The sequence below is a fragment of the Phyllobates terribilis genome, unplaced genomic scaffold (assembly GCF_046119375.1).
Source record: "Phyllobates terribilis strain yellow unplaced genomic scaffold, ASM4611937v1 Scaffold_8__6_contigs__length_399053987, whole genome shotgun sequence".
In the NCBI taxonomy this organism is placed as follows: Eukaryota; Metazoa; Chordata; class Amphibia; order Anura; family Dendrobatidae; genus Phyllobates; species Phyllobates terribilis.
The window spans coordinates 102,548,060-102,565,598 of record NW_027362768.1 but is presented as its reverse complement, the minus strand read 5'-3'; the positions used below and the strand labels follow the sequence as shown (position 1 = coordinate 102,565,598).

The window sequence follows — 17,539 nt, the reverse complement described above, 5'->3', positions numbered from 1 at the left end:
GGCAAACCTGCACATAAAACTCAGTGTACTCTCAAGAAAAATTGTTGCAGATTTGAAACAAGCACCGCTGGTCAGTTTACACCGATAACAAAAAAGTACCGTGAGCATGAGATTTCTATAAATCTCATCCACTTTGCTGGAAATTGTAAGACGCTGCATTTTGACGCAGCGAAAATATCACCAAAAAGTCATTGTGGGATTTAGGGTTATAACCCAACTTGTCTTTTCATATGATACAAAGCTAGAATTAATTTTACAGTTATTTTTTTAAAGCACCACTCCAGCAGGTTTTTTTTTTCAGAGCTGGAGTGGTGCCAAAATCGTAAGTTCTATGCCCCTTGTAATATACTTACCAGCCGTTGTCTTTAGCTCTTACCGGCGCTGCTCCGGTCCCGATTCGCCATCATGTGACCCCGGCTCCTAACTGACCGGAAGCCAGAAGTAATGGACACAAGCTCTCAATGTAAGTCTATAAGAGCCTTGGTCTGGCTCTCAAAGATTTACATTGAATTGTGATTTCTAGCTCGTCCAGCGAACATTGGGGCGATCTGGCAGGTCACAAACTGCAGAAGATGACCAAAGCAATGCCAATAGTAGATGAAGACGGCGCCTGGTAAGTATAAGATTAGTGGCACCGCTGCAGAGGTAAATTAAAAAGAAAAATACGCTTTAGAGGTGCTTTAATTTTGCTAGAAGTAAATCGTAAACCTTCTCCAATGTGCCCTAGCAGAATCAGTTACTGAATAAACAACACTCTTGCTTTGATGACAATTTAAAGGAGTTGTATCAAGTTTGGATGTTATCCTCTATCCAATTCCCAATCTATCTATTCCCAAATTTTGTCAGGCTGACTACTGTGACCCGAGCCATCCTAAGAGCCAGTATGAATAGAACGACGGTCAATCATGCATACCTCCGCCCCATTCATTCATTCTTATTGGGAATGCCAAAGACCAGCCGAATGCTGCACACAGCCATCTCCAGCGGTCTCATAGAGAATAAATGGAGCGGAGGTGTGTATGATCAACCATCGATTCCGCAGTGATTGGGAAGTTATAGCTTTGAAACTTAGTGAAATACTTTAAGTAGTTTTCATCCTACTTGGTAAAATAAAAAAAAACTTTCAAATACAAACTCTTGGTCAGTCCTTTATGCTGGAGTGATGTCATGGAGTGATGTCATATTACATGACAATGCATTCATTATGAGATGTAGTAATTGCCTCTTTAAAGTGATGTATCATATATGTCACATCACTCCGGTATACTGATCAGAGAGGACTAGTGGTGGGCATTAGTGATGAGCGAGCATGCTCGTTACTCGAGATTTACGAGCATGCTCGGGTGTTTTCCGAGTATCTTCAGCATGCTCGGGTGATATGTTTGAGTCACGCTGTGCACATGATTTGCGACTGTTTGACAGCTTTAATACATGTGAAAAACGCATGTTTCTTAGGCATTCCTCCCATGTATTAAAACTATCAAACAGTCGCAAATCATGCGCACGGAGTGACTAAAACATAACACCCGAGCACGCAGAAGATACTCGGCAAGCACCCGAGCATGCTTGCCGAAAGGGTAAACAGAACATACTCGCTCATCACTAGTGGGCATAGAGGGAACCATTGGTATTACACATAGTTTTATTTTTTTACTCAAGAGTATGATATCATAACTTTCTTACATTAAAAAAAGGTTAAACATAACTGAGCACTGCAAACTTGTAAAGTTTTTACTTGATCAATACCATTTAGCCGATTCTGCCTCTGCATATTGCAACATCAAAGGAAAGGCATCAATAACATGAGAACTTCATTATTACATGTAGGTCTGCAGGAAATTTTGTAAAATTGATACTTTACAGAAGAGAATAAAAGCTCAAGAAATATCAAAGGGAAATATGAAATGAAGTGCATTATATTATGGAATCTTGTTTTAAAAAGAGGAGGAGGAATAATGCTAAAGTAAATCCAAGCACTGGGTTAAGGACAATAGAATGACTTCTGCAGAGACAGTCTGACTGACAAATCCCCTGTGGTATACATGGGGAAAGGGAACTCTCCAACTTTTTGGAATCTCTTAACTTTGCCAGCGTTAATTATTCTTGGATGGAGCCCAAATCAGAATACAGGACTGTAACAGAACAAAAATTAAATGCAGTTACAAACCCTACAATTTCCATCTTGGAGGTTTAAAGAAAATGCAAAATAAAAGATTTGTCTCTAATTGATACAGTATCTGCAAAATAAGAAAACAAAAGAAAGAAATAGAATATGAAAATTAGATAAAAAAAACCCTCATGAAACACAGTACTGATTTCTGAATAAATAATATGTTTATGTAAAGGAGTTGATCCCTTTCTTTATATCCTTTTAGAACACATGAACATCAAATACAACTGCTTAAGTTGACTTTATGGGGTCATTTACTTTTGCATGTAGTAATATCGCTGCTGGAAATCTGTGTTAAGGTATATTTACATTAGCCGAAATTGCAGCATTAAATGACAGACGATCGATAAATATTTATTGATTGGCGGTTGTACAATACAATACAATGTGTCATAAACAAGAGAACCCACTATTCATTTACAGTACTATTAGCAATAAAATAGGCTTAAAATATAACTTTTAATTTACTTAATAAAATCACCCTAGTTAGGGACATAGGGACAAAATATATAAAAATAAACAGAGACATATAGCAGGTGTGTTAATAATAATAATAATTATATATATATACATATATATATATATTGTGACAGAGTCACTGGTGTTATATACGAGGGGAGGTATCTGTCACTCCGTCTGCTAGCCTGTGTGAACTGAAATCTGGTTTTCCACCAGCATGTTATATGTTGGGGGCTAATTCACTTAAAGGGTGTGTGGTTTTATGTGAATGGCAAAGAGGGTGGGAGGCCATTCACACTACCTTCCCTGAGGGTGTGGCTGAGCAAGATTAAATGCTCAGTCAGTATTTTGTTTTTGCTGTGTTGTGATCTGGAGAGTGAAGTCTCCAGGCTGTGTGTGGAGGCTAGAGAGCTCCACAAAAGGAATTTTTGTTTGAACGGCTTGTGATACCAAGAGCGGGTGGAACCCTCTCACTTGTGGACTGTGCTATACTTTATGTTTTTGTTTTGCTGTTACACCGGAAAGGTCGTGTTTATTTTGCCAAAATCTGCAGTGTTTATGCCGCTACAATAAACCTGCAGAGGAAAGCGTGTCCTGAGTCTACTTCTGGAAGAAGCCGAGTGAGTCGTCATACCACAATATATATATATATATATATACACTGCTCAAAAAAATAAAGGGAACACTCAAATAACACATCCTAGATCTGAATGAATGAAATATTCTCATTGAATACTTTGTTCTGTACAAAGTTGAATGTGCTGACAACAAAATAACACAAAAATCATCAATGGAAATCAAATTTATTAACCAATGGAGGCCTGGATTTGGAGTCACCCCAAAAATTAAAGTGGAAAAAGACACTACAGGCTGATCCAACTTTGATGTTATGTCCTTAAAACAAGTCAAAATGAAGCTCAGTATTGTGTGTGGCCTCCACATGCCTGTATGACCTCCCTACAACGCCTGGGCATGCTCTTGATGAGGTTGCGGATGGTCTCCTGTGGGATCTCCTTCCAGACCGGGACTAAAAAATCCGCCAACTCCTGGACAGTCTGTGGTGTAACGTGACTGGTGGATGGAGCGAGACATGATGTCCCAGATGTGCTCAATCGGATTCAGGTCTGGGGAGAGGGCGGGCCAGTCCATAGCTTCAATGCCTTCATCTTGCAGAAAGTGCTGACACTCCAGCCACATGAGGTCTGGCATTGTCCTGCATTAGGCGGGACCCAGGACCAACTGCACCAGCATATGGTCTCACAAGGGGTCTGAGGATCTCATCTCGCTACCTAATAGCAGTCAGGCTACCTCTGGTGAGCACATGGACGGCTGTGCGGCCCTCCAAAGAAATGCCACTCCACACCATTACTGACCCACTGCCAAACCGGTCATGCTGAAGGATGTTGCAGGCAGCAGATCGCTCTCCACGGCGTCTCCAGATTCTGTCACTTCTGTCACATGTGCTCAGTGTGAACCTGCTTTCATCAGTGAAGAGCACAGGGCGCCAGTGGTGACTTTGCCAATCCTGGTGTTCTGTGGCAAATGCCAAGCGTCCTGCACGGTGTTGAGCTGTGACCACAACCCCCATCTGTGGACGTCAGGCCCTCATACCACCCTCATGGAGTCGGTATCTAACCGTTTGTGCAGACACATGCACATTTGTGGCCTGCTGGAGGTCATTTTGCAGGGCTCTGGCAGTGCTCCTCTTGTTCCTCCTTGCACAAAGGCGGAGGTAGCGGTCCTGCTGCTGGGTTGTTGCCCTCCTACGGCCCCCTCCACGTCTCCTGGTGTACTGGTTTTATTTTGGGGCTCCTATCTTCCCCTTCTCTAGTTGAAACCCCCCTTGCTAATAACCTTCTTCTGACATTGGCAAGATAGTTCTTATATATATGTTATATATTATTAACACACCTACAATATGTCTGTTTGTGTTATATATGTTGTCCCTATATCCCTAACTAGGGTGATTTTATTAAGTGAATTAACAGTTATATTTTAAACCTACTCTATTGCTAATACTACTGACATTGTCGTTGGCAGCACAGGTCCTGTTTACACAAAACAATGTTCTGCAGAGAACAATGATTTTTTGTGCGAACCAATAGATCATTTCTCACGACAAAACAGCATTTTGCTCGTTTGTCGGGTGATCGGCAGCCTGTTTACACTGCTAGATTATTATGAAACAAATGTTTTTAGGAACTCTTGTTCACGATAATAATGTAGTATAAATGGACCTTAAATAAATAATGTAATAATTAAATAAGGTCATTCGTGTGTTGTAAGGATCCTTTTGTTTTACACTAATTTTTGTTAAGGGATGAGCGCAATGAATGCGAGCACACTAAGGGTGTGTGCACAAGGAGCAACTCCCGCTTGGTAAACACCATAAAAAATAGCACTAAATAAAAAGTCCACATCTCTAAAATTATAGGGTGGATTTCATAATAAAAAAAATGAAATAATCACAGGAGCAGCGGGAATAAAATAAGAACAAAAACAGGACACTTTTGACTTGATGACAAGTCCTATTAAAGGGGATATACAAGCTGCAGAGCGAGGTGTCAATCACAATCACTGTAACTGCACGCCCCCTCCTGGTGGACGTGCTTTCTGTAAGACAGCCAGGCAGTATTTTAAACCTATTTACCTTCAGATTAACCCCATATCTACAGGTCAATAGCATTTTTGCACTTAACAGGTTCCCTTTAATGATAGGTCATCAATATCCTAATATTGAAAAATCTCTTTAACTGGGCTTGATCCGTTTTATTTAGCTCTTTTCTTAGACCATAGCTTTAAAAAAAATTGTACATGTATAGGTCAACATTATCTGACCGACTACACTTGTAGCCAAAAGTTTTGAGGCTGACAAAAATTTTGTTTTTCATAAAGTTGCTGTTCCACTATTTTTAGATCTTTCAGTCAGATGTTTCTAGCATTACTGAATTATAATTAAGCATCTCAAGTTTTGATTAAACTTTTCTTGACAAATCATGTTTGTGCAAATACTCATTTACAGAGTTGACTCTTATATCTTAAGACTTCTGCCCTTCATCACGGCAGCTGTAGATCAACTTCTGAGTCAAATCCTGACTGATGACAACCCACTCTTGCCTAATCAGTGGTTGGAGTTTATCACAGTTTCTGCAGTTTTGTTTGCCACTCAATATGAGGATATTACCATATGTTCTCAATGGGATTGAAATCTGGGGAGTTTCCTGGCAATGGACCCAAAATGTCAATGTTTTGTTCACCGAGCTACTAAGTTTTCTCTTTTGCCTTGTGATATGGTCTCCATCATGCTGGAAAAAGCATTGTTCATCACCAAATTGCTCTAGGATCGTTGGGAAAAATTGCTTTTTGTGGATGTTTAGATCCCATTCTTTATTGATGATAGTGTTCTTAGGCAAAATTGTGAGTGAGCCCCCTCCCTTGGATAAATAGCGACCACACACATGAATGGTCTCAGGATGCTTTACTGTTGGCATGACACAGGACTCATGGTAGAGCTTATCTTTTCTTCTCCAGACCATCATTCTTCAAGATGTCTCAAACAGTCTAAAGGGGGCTGCATCAGAGAAAATAACTTTGCAGGAAGTGCAGTGATTGGACGGAAGAGGACTTGGGTAAAGTTATTTTTCGGATGATATAAAAACACGGAAGAAGCAAAACCAAAATTAGTGTCAGTCTCAAAACTTTTGGGCACAACTGTACGCACTTTATCTAAATAATTTGGCATTATTTCTGAAAAGCTAAAAAAAGCAGACCTTTCTTTCTAATTGCATACTTGTGGAATAATCAGGCAGGAAAACCAACAAAGTCCATGGACCAGACGGGCATTGTTTCTAGAAGAAAGAAGCCATACTTTCCAAATCCCAAACAACTCAACTAACTCCTTGGTCCATATGTTCATTTATAGTGCTGGAAGCCTAAGGTAAGGATAAGCACCATAAATGCACTGCTTAGTTATGAAACAAACAAAAGTTGTGCCTACAAGAGGGCGGCTGGGATTTGATTATGAAATGGCCAAATTCAGAAATAACTCCCGGACAATACATAATGCTTTGGAATCATAAGTATTCCAATGTATTATTTTTTTTAAAAAAAAGCTTATATTCTACTCAACACAACACAAATAAGACAAAGATATTGACTACTGCCATGTACGATGAACGGGACACATTTGAGATGGACAGCAACGAACAGGAAGTTGTAAAGGCCATCAAAATGCTTGGATTGATGATAACTCAAGATGCAGCGATGACACCTGAAGTCAATAGGAGAATAGTTATGGGCAAATCAACAATGAAGTCACTGGACAAGGTCTCCAAATTAAGGAAAATTTCACTGGCAATGAAGACACGGTTCATAATTAGCTTGTTTTTTTCTGTGGCAACATGTGGATGGAAATCTGGATGATAAAGACGCAAGACAGAAGTAGAATCAACGCCTTCAAAATGTGGTGCTGGAGAAGGATGTTATCAATACCATAGATGGCAAGAAGAACAAACATATCAATTTTGGAACAAATCAAGCCAGACATGTCACTCGAAGCAAGGATCACCAAGCTACGACTTGCCTACTTTGGACATACAGTACAGACCAAAAGTTTGGACACACCTTCTCATTCAAAGATTTTTCTGTATTTTCATGACTTTGAAAATTGTACATTCACACTGAAGGCATCAAAACTATGAATTAACACATGTGGAATCATATACTTAACAAAAAAGTATAAAACAACTGAAAATATGTCTTATATTCTAGGTTCTTCACAGTAGCCACCTTTTGCTTTGATGACTGCTTTGCACACTCTTGGCATTCTCTTGATGAGCTTCAAGTGGTAGTCACCGGAAATGGTTTTCAGTTCACATGTGTGATCCTGTCAGGTTTAATAAGTGGGATTTCTTGGCTTATAAATGGGGTTGGGACCATCAGTTGTGTTGTGCAGAAGTCTGGTGGATACACAGCTGATAGTCCTACTGAATAGACTGTTAGAATTTGTATTATGGCAAGAAAAAGCAGCTAAGTAAAGAAAAATGAGTGGCCATCATTACTTTAAGAAATGAAGGTCAGTCAGTCCAAAAAATTGGGAAAACTTTCAAAGTGTCCCCAAGTGCAGTTGCAAAAACCATCAAGCGTTACAAAGAAACTGGCTCACATGAGGACTGTCCCAGGAAAGGAAGACCAAGAGTCACCTCTGCTTCTGAGGATAAGTTTATCCGAGTCATCAGCCTCAGAAATCGCAGGTTAACAGCAGCTCAGATTAGAGACCAGGTCAATGCCACACAGAGTTCTAGCAGCAGACACATCTCTACAACAACTGTTAAGGGGAGACTTTGTGCAGCAGGCCTTCATGGTAAAATAGCTGCTAGGAAACCACTGCTAAGGACAGGCAACAATCAGAAGAGACTTATTTGGGCTAAAGAACACAAGGAATGGACATTAGACCAGTGGAAATCTGTGCATTGGTCTGATGAGTCCAAATTTGAGATCTTTGGTTCCAACCACCGTGTCTTTGTGCGACGCAGAAAAGGTGAATGGATGGACTCTACATGCCTGGTTCCCACCGTGAAGCATGGAGGAGGAGGTGTGATGGTGTGGGGGTGCTTTGCTGGTGACACTGTTGGGGATTTATTCAAAATTGAAGGCATACTGAACGAGCATGGCTACCACAGCATCTTGCAGCGGCATGCTATTCCATCCGGTTTGCGTTTAGTTGAACCATCATTTATTTTTTAACAGGACAATGACCCCAAACACACCTCCAGGCTGTGTAAGGGCTATTTGACCAAGAAGGAGAGTGATGGGGTGCTACGCCAGATGACCTGGCCTCCACAGTTACCAGACCTGAACCCAATCGAGATGGTTTGGGGTGAGCTGGACCGCAGAGTGAATGCAAAAGGTGGCAACAAGTGCTAAGCATCTCTGGGAACTCCTTCAAGATTGTTGGAAGACCATTTCCGGTGACTACCTCTTGAAGCTCATAAAGAGAATGCCAAGAGTGTGCAAAGCAGTCATCAAAGCAAAAGGTGGCTACTTTGAAGAACCTAGAATATAAGACATATTTTCAGTTGTTTCACACTTTTTTGTTAACTATATAATTCCACATGTGTTAATTCATAGTTTTGATGCCTTCAGTGTGAATGTCCAATTTTCATAGTCATGAAAATACAGAAAAATCTTTAATTGAGAAGGTGTGTCCAAACTTTTGCTCTGTACGGTATCATATGAAGAGAGCAATCATTGGAAAAGGACATCATGGTCGGAAGAATAGACGGAAAAAGGCGAAGAAGAAGACCAGCAACCTAATGGCTTGATACAATCAAAAAAATCGCAGAGAAGACCCTGGTGGATCTATCTAGGCTCACACAATGGATCTTTCCACAGAAAGTTCATCCATCAAGCCCATCAAAAAAGACCCAGGGTGTAACAAAAAAAGTTAAAATGGCTGGTGGTCATGAGATTGTAAAGCAGCTTTCAGGATGAAAATAACTTATAGAAAGCAGAGGAGGAAGTGAAAACAAATAGTGACTGCAGGGAAGGGTCAATCTCGAAAAGTTACTGTCTCTTGAAATACTTGACCACTAGTATTGTAATACCTAGAGTATTTAAACTGCAATTACATGAGTAATTTAATTTAATCCTTGTGGTAAATGATGTGTACGAGGCCCCATGGATCAAAGCAAAAACATCTTTTGCTGGAGGGCAAAACATTTAATATTCCAAAGATGATTCTCAAATCTTCACAAATACAACAAGTCTTTGAATAACTAATTGCATTATTATGTTGGCAGATTCTACAAATAGTTTGAGATGGGAAAGGGCTGATTTATGTATTCACACAGCTGCAAAACGAAAAACAGTTCAATCTATACCGTCAGCCTCCGCCACTGTAGTTTTGAAATGAAATAAAGATTGGAATAAAATTGGAAGCAATCAGTCATGACGGAAATGATTCAATGATTGCTGAACAATTTTGCATTGAACATGTAAAATCTATGGTATCCTCTGTACTGAGCCATGGGCTGGTATCGAGAAGGTAACATGTCACCATTTGGCGCAGGGACCCTTTTTACTTACCAGTATGAATTCTGTAAAGATAGCTGCTACAGTAGTATTATATATTTTGGCTACTATTTTGATACTTGCCCCCCTAGTAACATCTCATAAATTACCAGTTTGCTAGCATTGTTGTTAGTAAAAAGTGCTAATTGGCAGTCTGCTGCTATGGTCAATAGATTACAGTGTTGGGTGGTTGATCCATACATTTATTCTGATTTGGAGTCTTTAAGTTATTTTTTTTCTCTATAATAGGGTCATTGGCAACAACTTCAGAGACATTTTCTGCCTTTTTCGGGATCAACATCGCTACATTTAGTGACTTTAAAGGGGTGTCTGAGGTTCCTATCTTCAGTATAGTAGAATACCTCCACTATCATACTTATGGTAAATTAACAAAACAGATAAATGGTATCAAAAAGAGAAATTGAAGACATAAAGTCCCATAATCATATACAGTACAGACCAAAAGTATGGACACACCTTCTCATTTAAAGATTTTTCTGTATTTTCATGACTATGAAAATTGTACATTCACACTGAAGGCATCAAAACTATGAATTAACACATGTGGAATTATATACTTAACAAAAAAGTGTGAAACAACTGAAAATATGTCTTATATTCTAGGTTCTTCAAAGTAGCCACCTTTTGCTTTGATGACTGCTTTGCACACTCTTGGCATTCTCTTGATGAGCTTCAAGAGGTAGTCACCGGAAATGGTCTTCCAACAATCTTGAAGGAGTTCCCAGAGATGCTTAGCACTTGTTGGCCCTTTTGCCTTCACTCTGCGGTCCAGCTCACCCCAAACCATCTCGATTGGGTTCAGGTCTGGTGACTGTGGAGGCCAAGTCATCTGGCGTAGCACCCCATCACTCTCCTTCTTGGTCAAATAGCCCTTACACAGCCTGGAGGTGTGTTTGGGGTCATTGTCCTGTTGAAAAATAAATGATGGTCCAACTAAATGCAAACCGGATGGAATAGCATGCCTCTGCAAGATGCTGTGGAAGCCATGCTCATTCAGTATGCCTTCAATTTTGAATAAATCCACAACAGTGTCACCAGAAAAGCACCCCCCACACCATCACACCTCCTCCTCCATGCTTCACGGTGGGAACCAAGCATGTAGAGTCCATTCGTTCACCTTTTCTGCGTCGCACAAACCAAAGATGGAACCAAAGATCTCAAATTTGGACTCATCAGACCAAAGCACAGATTTCCACTGGTCTAATGTCCATTCCTTGTGTTCTTTAGCCCAAACAAGTCTCTTCTGTTTGCTGCCTGTCCTTAGCAGTGGTTTCCTAGCAGCTATTTTACAATGAAGGCTTGCTGCACAAAGTCTTCTCTTAACAGTTGTTGAAGAGATGTGTCTGCTGCTAGAACTCTGTGTGGCATTGACCTGGTCTCTAATCTGAGCTGCTGTTAACCTGCGATTTCTGAGGCTGGTGACTCGGATAAACTTATCCTCAGAAGCAGAGGTGACTTTTGGTCTTCCTTTCCTGGGGCGGTCCTCATGTGAGCCAGTTTCTTTGTAACGCTTGATGGTTTTTGCAACTGCACTTGGGGACACTTTCAAAGTTTTCCCAATTTTTTGGACTGACTGACCTTTATTTCTTAAAGTAATGACGGCCACTCGTTTTTCTTTACTTAGCTGCTTTATTCTTGCAATAATACAAATTCTAACAGTCTATTCAGTAGGACTATCAGTTGTGTATCCACCTGACTTCTGCACAACACAACTGATGATCCCAACCCCATTTATAAGCCAAGAAATCCCACTTATTAAACCTGACAGGGCACACCTGTGAAGTGAAAACCATTTCCGGTGACTACCTCTTGAAGCTCATAAAGAGAATGCCAAGAGTGTGCAAAGCAGTCATCAAAGCAAAAGGTGGCTACTTTGAAGAACCTAGAATATAAGACATGTTTTCAGTTGTTTCACACTTTTTGTTCAGTATATAATTCCACATGTGTTAATTCATAGTTTTGATGCCTTCAGAGTGAATGTACAATTTTCAAAGTCATGAAAATACTGAAAAATCTTTAACTGGTTCAGGACCGCCCACTGTACATAAACGTCGGTGCTGCCTGGGCTCTGTGCAGCGCCGACGTTTAAAAACGGTGGGTGGTCCCGCAGCCCTCAGGACCCCCAGGGTCCTGCAAGCGCTGCGGTTCTGGTGCAGAGCGATAGCTCTGACAGGGGACATCATCGGGACCTGATTGGATCAGGTCCCAATGATGTTAACCCTTTGCTATCTTCTATATGCCGCGATCTATAGTGATCGCGGCATATAGAAGATAGTGAGAGGAGAGGGTGTCAACTTACCTCTCCGACGGCCCCCTAATATCTTCCAGGACCTGCCGTTGTTATGGCAGCTGGAGGTCACATGACCGCCTCCAGATCTGCCATATATGGTGTCCTGCTGAGCTCAGCCCTGCAGCTGAGTCCAACAGGAGACACTGACTGTGAAACAGTCAGAAAAGATGTCATGCAATGTAATACATGTCTATTACATTGCATGAGATCAGTGATTAGAAAAATAAAAATTAATGTCCCATACAGGGACTAAGTAAAAATGTAAAAAAAAGTCTAAAAAATGTTTTCAAAATCAGAAATAAATAAAAATAAATAAAATATTAAACCAATAAATCCGTATATTTATGCAAAAACAAAAAAAGTACAAATATTTGGTATCGCCGCATCCGAAACAACCCGATCTATAAAACTGTCACACTAATTAACTCCTTCTGTGCACACCGTAATAAAAATAAATAAAAAACGGAGCAAAAAACTATGCTTTTTCATCATATCGCCAAACAAAAAGTGGAAAAAAATGCGATCAAAAAGCAAAATAGAAATAAAAATGGAACCACTGAAAGCATCATCTAGTTCCACAAAAAAAGCCGCCATACAGCTCCATCAGCCGAAAAATAAAAAAGTTATAGCTCTCAGAATAAAGCGATGCAAAAAAAATATTTTTTCTATAATATTGTTTTATTGTGTAAAAGCGCCAAAACATAAAAAAAATATACAGCAAGTGTAGTATTGCTGTAAACGTACTGATCCGAAGAATAATGCTGCCTTATCACTTTTACCACGCGCAGAACGGCATAAAAAAAACCTCAAAAAACAATTCCTGAATTGTTGGTTTTGTTAATTTTATCTCCCAAAAAGCGGAATAGAAAGCGATCAAAAAATGTCACGTACCCAAAAATGGTACCAATAAAAATGTCAACTCATCCCGCAAAAAACAAGCCATCACATGACTCTGTCGGTCGAAATATGGAAAAATTATAGCTCTCAAAAGATGGCGATGCAAAAACTAGATTTTGCAAAAAAAAGCGTTTCTTAGTGTGTGACAGTTGTCAATCATAAAAACCCGATATAAATCCGGTATCTCTGTAATCGCACCGACCCGAAGAATAAAGTAATCTCATCATTTATACCGCACGAGGAACGGCGTAAAAAATAAATAAAACCAATTCTTCACTTGCTACTGATTTGTTTATTATGTCTCCCAAAGATCGCAGTAAGGCTCTGCTCACATTTATCCTGCGCTCTGCACTGAGCACTTACACCAGAGTTTCTGTGTAACTCTCTGAAATATGTGATTCAGCCGGAACCCATGACGGAAGATTCCCTGTAATGAGGCAGATATAGGCCAGTGTGGATGCCATCTGGACTGTGATCCCACGGTGTCAGTGTTTTTAGGTGTGCATAAAAGTGCGGTTGGCCACAGTTTTGTGCACTTCTGAAAAAAAGGACACCGCTAAACAGAGGCCAGACGGAGCCCAGAGTAACTCTGCTGCCTCATTACAGTGAATGGATCCCGCAGGGGTTTCATCTGAATTACATCACTTGGAAATTTAGATGGAAGCCCCGATGTAAGTGCTCAGCCTCGAGCGCCGGATAAATGTTACGTAAAATGTTCCCAATAAAAGCTTCAACTCAGTCCTCAAAAACAGCTAGTCCCCACTCAGGTCCGTCATCTGTTAAAAATACTCCAAGTTACTGGTAGTAGAAAGGCTCTGGAAAAGCGAAATGGCCCTTGCCCCCCAAAAGAAATTCAGAAAATTTTGTGCTCCCAAATCCAAATGCCTATTCTACAATAATTTGTTCTCCAATTGTCAAATAGCGCTCCGTCCCTCCCAGATCTCGCCGTATAGCTAAGCGGTACGATACAGTCACATATGGGGTATTGCCACTTTTAGAAGAAATTGTGTGACACATTTCGGCACCAATTTTACCCATTGCCCTGTGTGAAAATGTAAAATCTGAGGGTAAAACATTTTTTTGCGGTAAAAATATAATTATGTTTTTTTCACTGCCCAATGGTATAAATTTAAAAATTAAAAAATACTCACTACTTCCCTACATGAATTCCTTGAGAGGTGTAGTTTACAAAATGGGGTCACTTGTGGGGGTTTCTGCTGTTTCGGCATGTCAGCGACTCTTCAAATGTGACATGGTGTCTGCAACCTATCCCAGCCAACATAGCACTCCTTTCCCTTCCGAACCCTGCCGTACACCAAAGCAGTGGTTTTCCCCCACATATGGGGTATCGGCGTACTCAGTAGAAATTGCACAACAAATTTCATGGTGCAAATTATCCTATTACCCTTATGATAATGCAAAATTAAGGGATGAAAAACGTTTTTGTGGGAAAAATGTGAAAATTTTATTTTTACAGCTCAATATTATAAACTTCTGTGAAGCACCTTGGGGTTCAAGGTGCTCACCACACATCTAGATAAGTTTCCTAAGGGGTCTAGTTTCCAAAATGGTGTCACTTGTGGGGGTTTCCACTGTTTAGGCACATCAGGAGCTCTCCAAACGCAACATGGCGTCTGCTAATTATTCAAACAAATTTTACATTCAAAAAGTCTAATGGCACTCCTTCCCTTCCGAACCCTGCAGTGCACCCAAACAGTGGTTTTCCCTCACATATGGGGTATCAGCGCGCTCATGAGAAATCGCACTACAAATTGTGTATTCCATTTTTTCCTGTTACCCCTGTGAAAATAAAAAAAATGGGTCTAAAAAACATTTTTGTGAAAGAAAGTTAAATGTTCATTGTTTTCTTCCACATTCCAAAAATTCCCGTGAAACACCTGAACGGTTAATAAACTTCTTGAATGTGGTTTTGAGCACCTTGAGGGGTGCAGTTTTTAGAATGGTGTCATTTTGAGGTATTTTCCGTCATAAAGGCCCCTCAAAGTCACTTCAAATAAGATGTGGTCCCTAAAAAAATGTTTTTGTAAATTTTGTTGGAAAAATGAGAAATCGCTGGTCAACTTTTAACCCTTATAGCTTGCTAACAAAAAAAAATTTTGGTTCCAAAAATGGGCTGATGTAAAGCAGACATGTGGGAAATGTTATTTATTAACTATTTTCTGTGACATATCTCTCTGATTTAAGGGCATGACAATTCAAAGTTTGAAAATTGCAAAATTTTCTAAATTTTCGCCAAATTTCCGATTTTTTCACAAATAAACGCAAGTGATATTGAAGAAATGTTACCACTAGCATGAAGTACAATATGTCACGAAAAAACATTCTCAGAATCAGGGGAATCCGCTGAAGCGTTCCAGAGTAATTACCTCATAAAGTGACAGTGGTCAGAATTGAAAAAATTGGCCCGGTCACGAAGGCAAAAACAGGCTCTGGCACGAAGTGGTTAAATGAGAAGGTGTGTCCAAACTTTTGGTCTGTACTGTACATATAAAGATACATATATCTTTCTATTGCATATATATATATAAATATAAAGACACATGTATGTATATATAGATACTATATATATCTATGCATATATACAATAGATATACACAGCACATACAGTGGGGAAAAAAGTACACTGTGTTCCAAATTATTATGCAAATAATATTTTCTCAGATTTTCCCAAATTACCTATATGAATTGCAGTCATTGTAATTTTCCAGTCAAATAACTATTAGAGTACAATTGAAAGGTTTTTGTACAAACTGCCTATGATAACAGTATATTTTAAAAAAAATAAAAAACTCAAACTGCACTCAAAATGCATGTTTCAAATTATTATGCACAGCAGTTTTCAACCTTTTCATTTTAATAAAGAACAAAAAAATGGTCATTTTTGAAATTCTAAGCATTAGCAGGTTATTACAAACTGAAATCAAACAGTTTTCAACTCAAAACTTTATTCTAGGTGATGTTACATTTGCACATAGGACCCCTTGTTCGAAAGGAGCTTCTGAACTCTCTCATTCATTGAATTTGTCAGGTTTTGGATGGTTTCCGCTTCAATTGTTTTGCATGAGGACAGAATACCCTCCCAGAGCTGTTGCTTAGATGTGAACTGCCTCCCGCCATCATAGACACTCCTTTTGATGATGCTCCAGAGGTTCTCAATGGGGTTGAGGTCAGGGGAGCCACCCCATAAATTTGTCCCCTTTTATGCCCACAGCAGCCAGAGATGCAGATGTGTTATGTGCAGCATGAGACAGGGCATTATCATGCATGAAAATGATCTTGCTGCGGTATGCACGGTTCTTCTTCTTGAACCATGGCAGGAAGTGCTGTTTGAGAAACTCAACATACATTATGGAGTTCATCTTTACCCCTTCAGGGATCCTAAAAGGGCCAACAATCTCTCTCCCCATGATTCCAGCCCAAAACATTACTCCACCTCCTCCTTGTTGGCGCCGTAGCCGTGTTTGCATGGGGTGTCCATCAACCAGACATCCTCCACTCCATCCATCTGGACCATCGAGATCATTTCATGCATGATAATGCCCGGTCTCATGCTGCACATAACACATCTGCATCTCTGGCTGCTGTGGGCATAAAAGGGGACAAACTTATGGTGTGGCCCCCATGCTCCCCTGATCTCAGCCCCATTGAGAACCTCTGGAGCATCCTCAAAAGGAGTGTCTATGATGGCAGGAGGCAGTTCACATCTAAGCAACAGCTCTGGGAGGGTATTCTGTCCTCATGCAAAACAACTGAAGCAGAAACCATCCAAAACCTGACAAATTCAATGGACGAGAGAGTTCAGAAGCTCCTTTCAAACAAGGGGTCCTATGTACAAATGTTACATCACCTAGAATAAAGTTTTGAGTTGAAAACTGTTTGATTTCAGTTTGTAATAACCTGCTAATGCTTAGAATTTCAAAAATGACCATTTTTTTGTTCTTTATTAAAATGAAAAGGTTGAAAACTCTGCTGTGCATAATAATTTGGAACATGCATTTTGAGTGCAGTTTGAGTGTTTTATTTTTTAAAAAATATACTGTTATCATAGGCAGTTTGTACAAAAACCTTTCAATTGTACTCTAATAGTTATTTGACTGGAAAATTACAATGACTGCAATTCATATAGGTAATTTGGGAAAATCTGAGAAAATATTATTTGCATAATAATTTGGAACACAGTGTATTTGATAAACTGCCGAAATTTTGCAAGTGTTCCCCCTACAAAGAATGGAGAGGTCTGTAATTTTTATCGTAGGTGCACTTCACCTGTGAGTGACAGAATCTAAAACACAAATGCAGAAAATCACATTGTATGATTTTTACATAATTAATATGCATTTTTTTGCATGAAATAAGTATTTGATACACTAGAAAACAGAACTTAATATTTGGTGCAGAAACCTTTGCTTGTAATTACAGAGATCAGATGTTTCCAGTAGTTCTTCTTCACCAAGTTGGGCAACTTTAAGCTTCAGCTCACTCTAAAGATTTTCTACTGGGTTCAGGTCTGGAGACTGGCTAGGCCACTCCAGGATCTTGAAATGCTTCTTTTTGAGCCACTCCTTAGTTGCCCTGGTTGTGTGTTTCGGGTCATTTTCATGCTATAATAC

The 17,539-nt window shown here is 39.8% G+C and overlaps 1 protein-coding gene across 2 annotated transcripts in view; it reads right to left on the bottom strand.

The window, feature by feature from the left end:
• The window catches only part of LRRC8D (leucine rich repeat containing 8 VRAC subunit D), a 125,475-nt gene that overhangs the window by 53,535 nt on the left and 54,401 nt on the right, over positions 1 to 17,539 (bottom strand). The gene's annotated exons all lie outside the window — the stretch shown is intronic.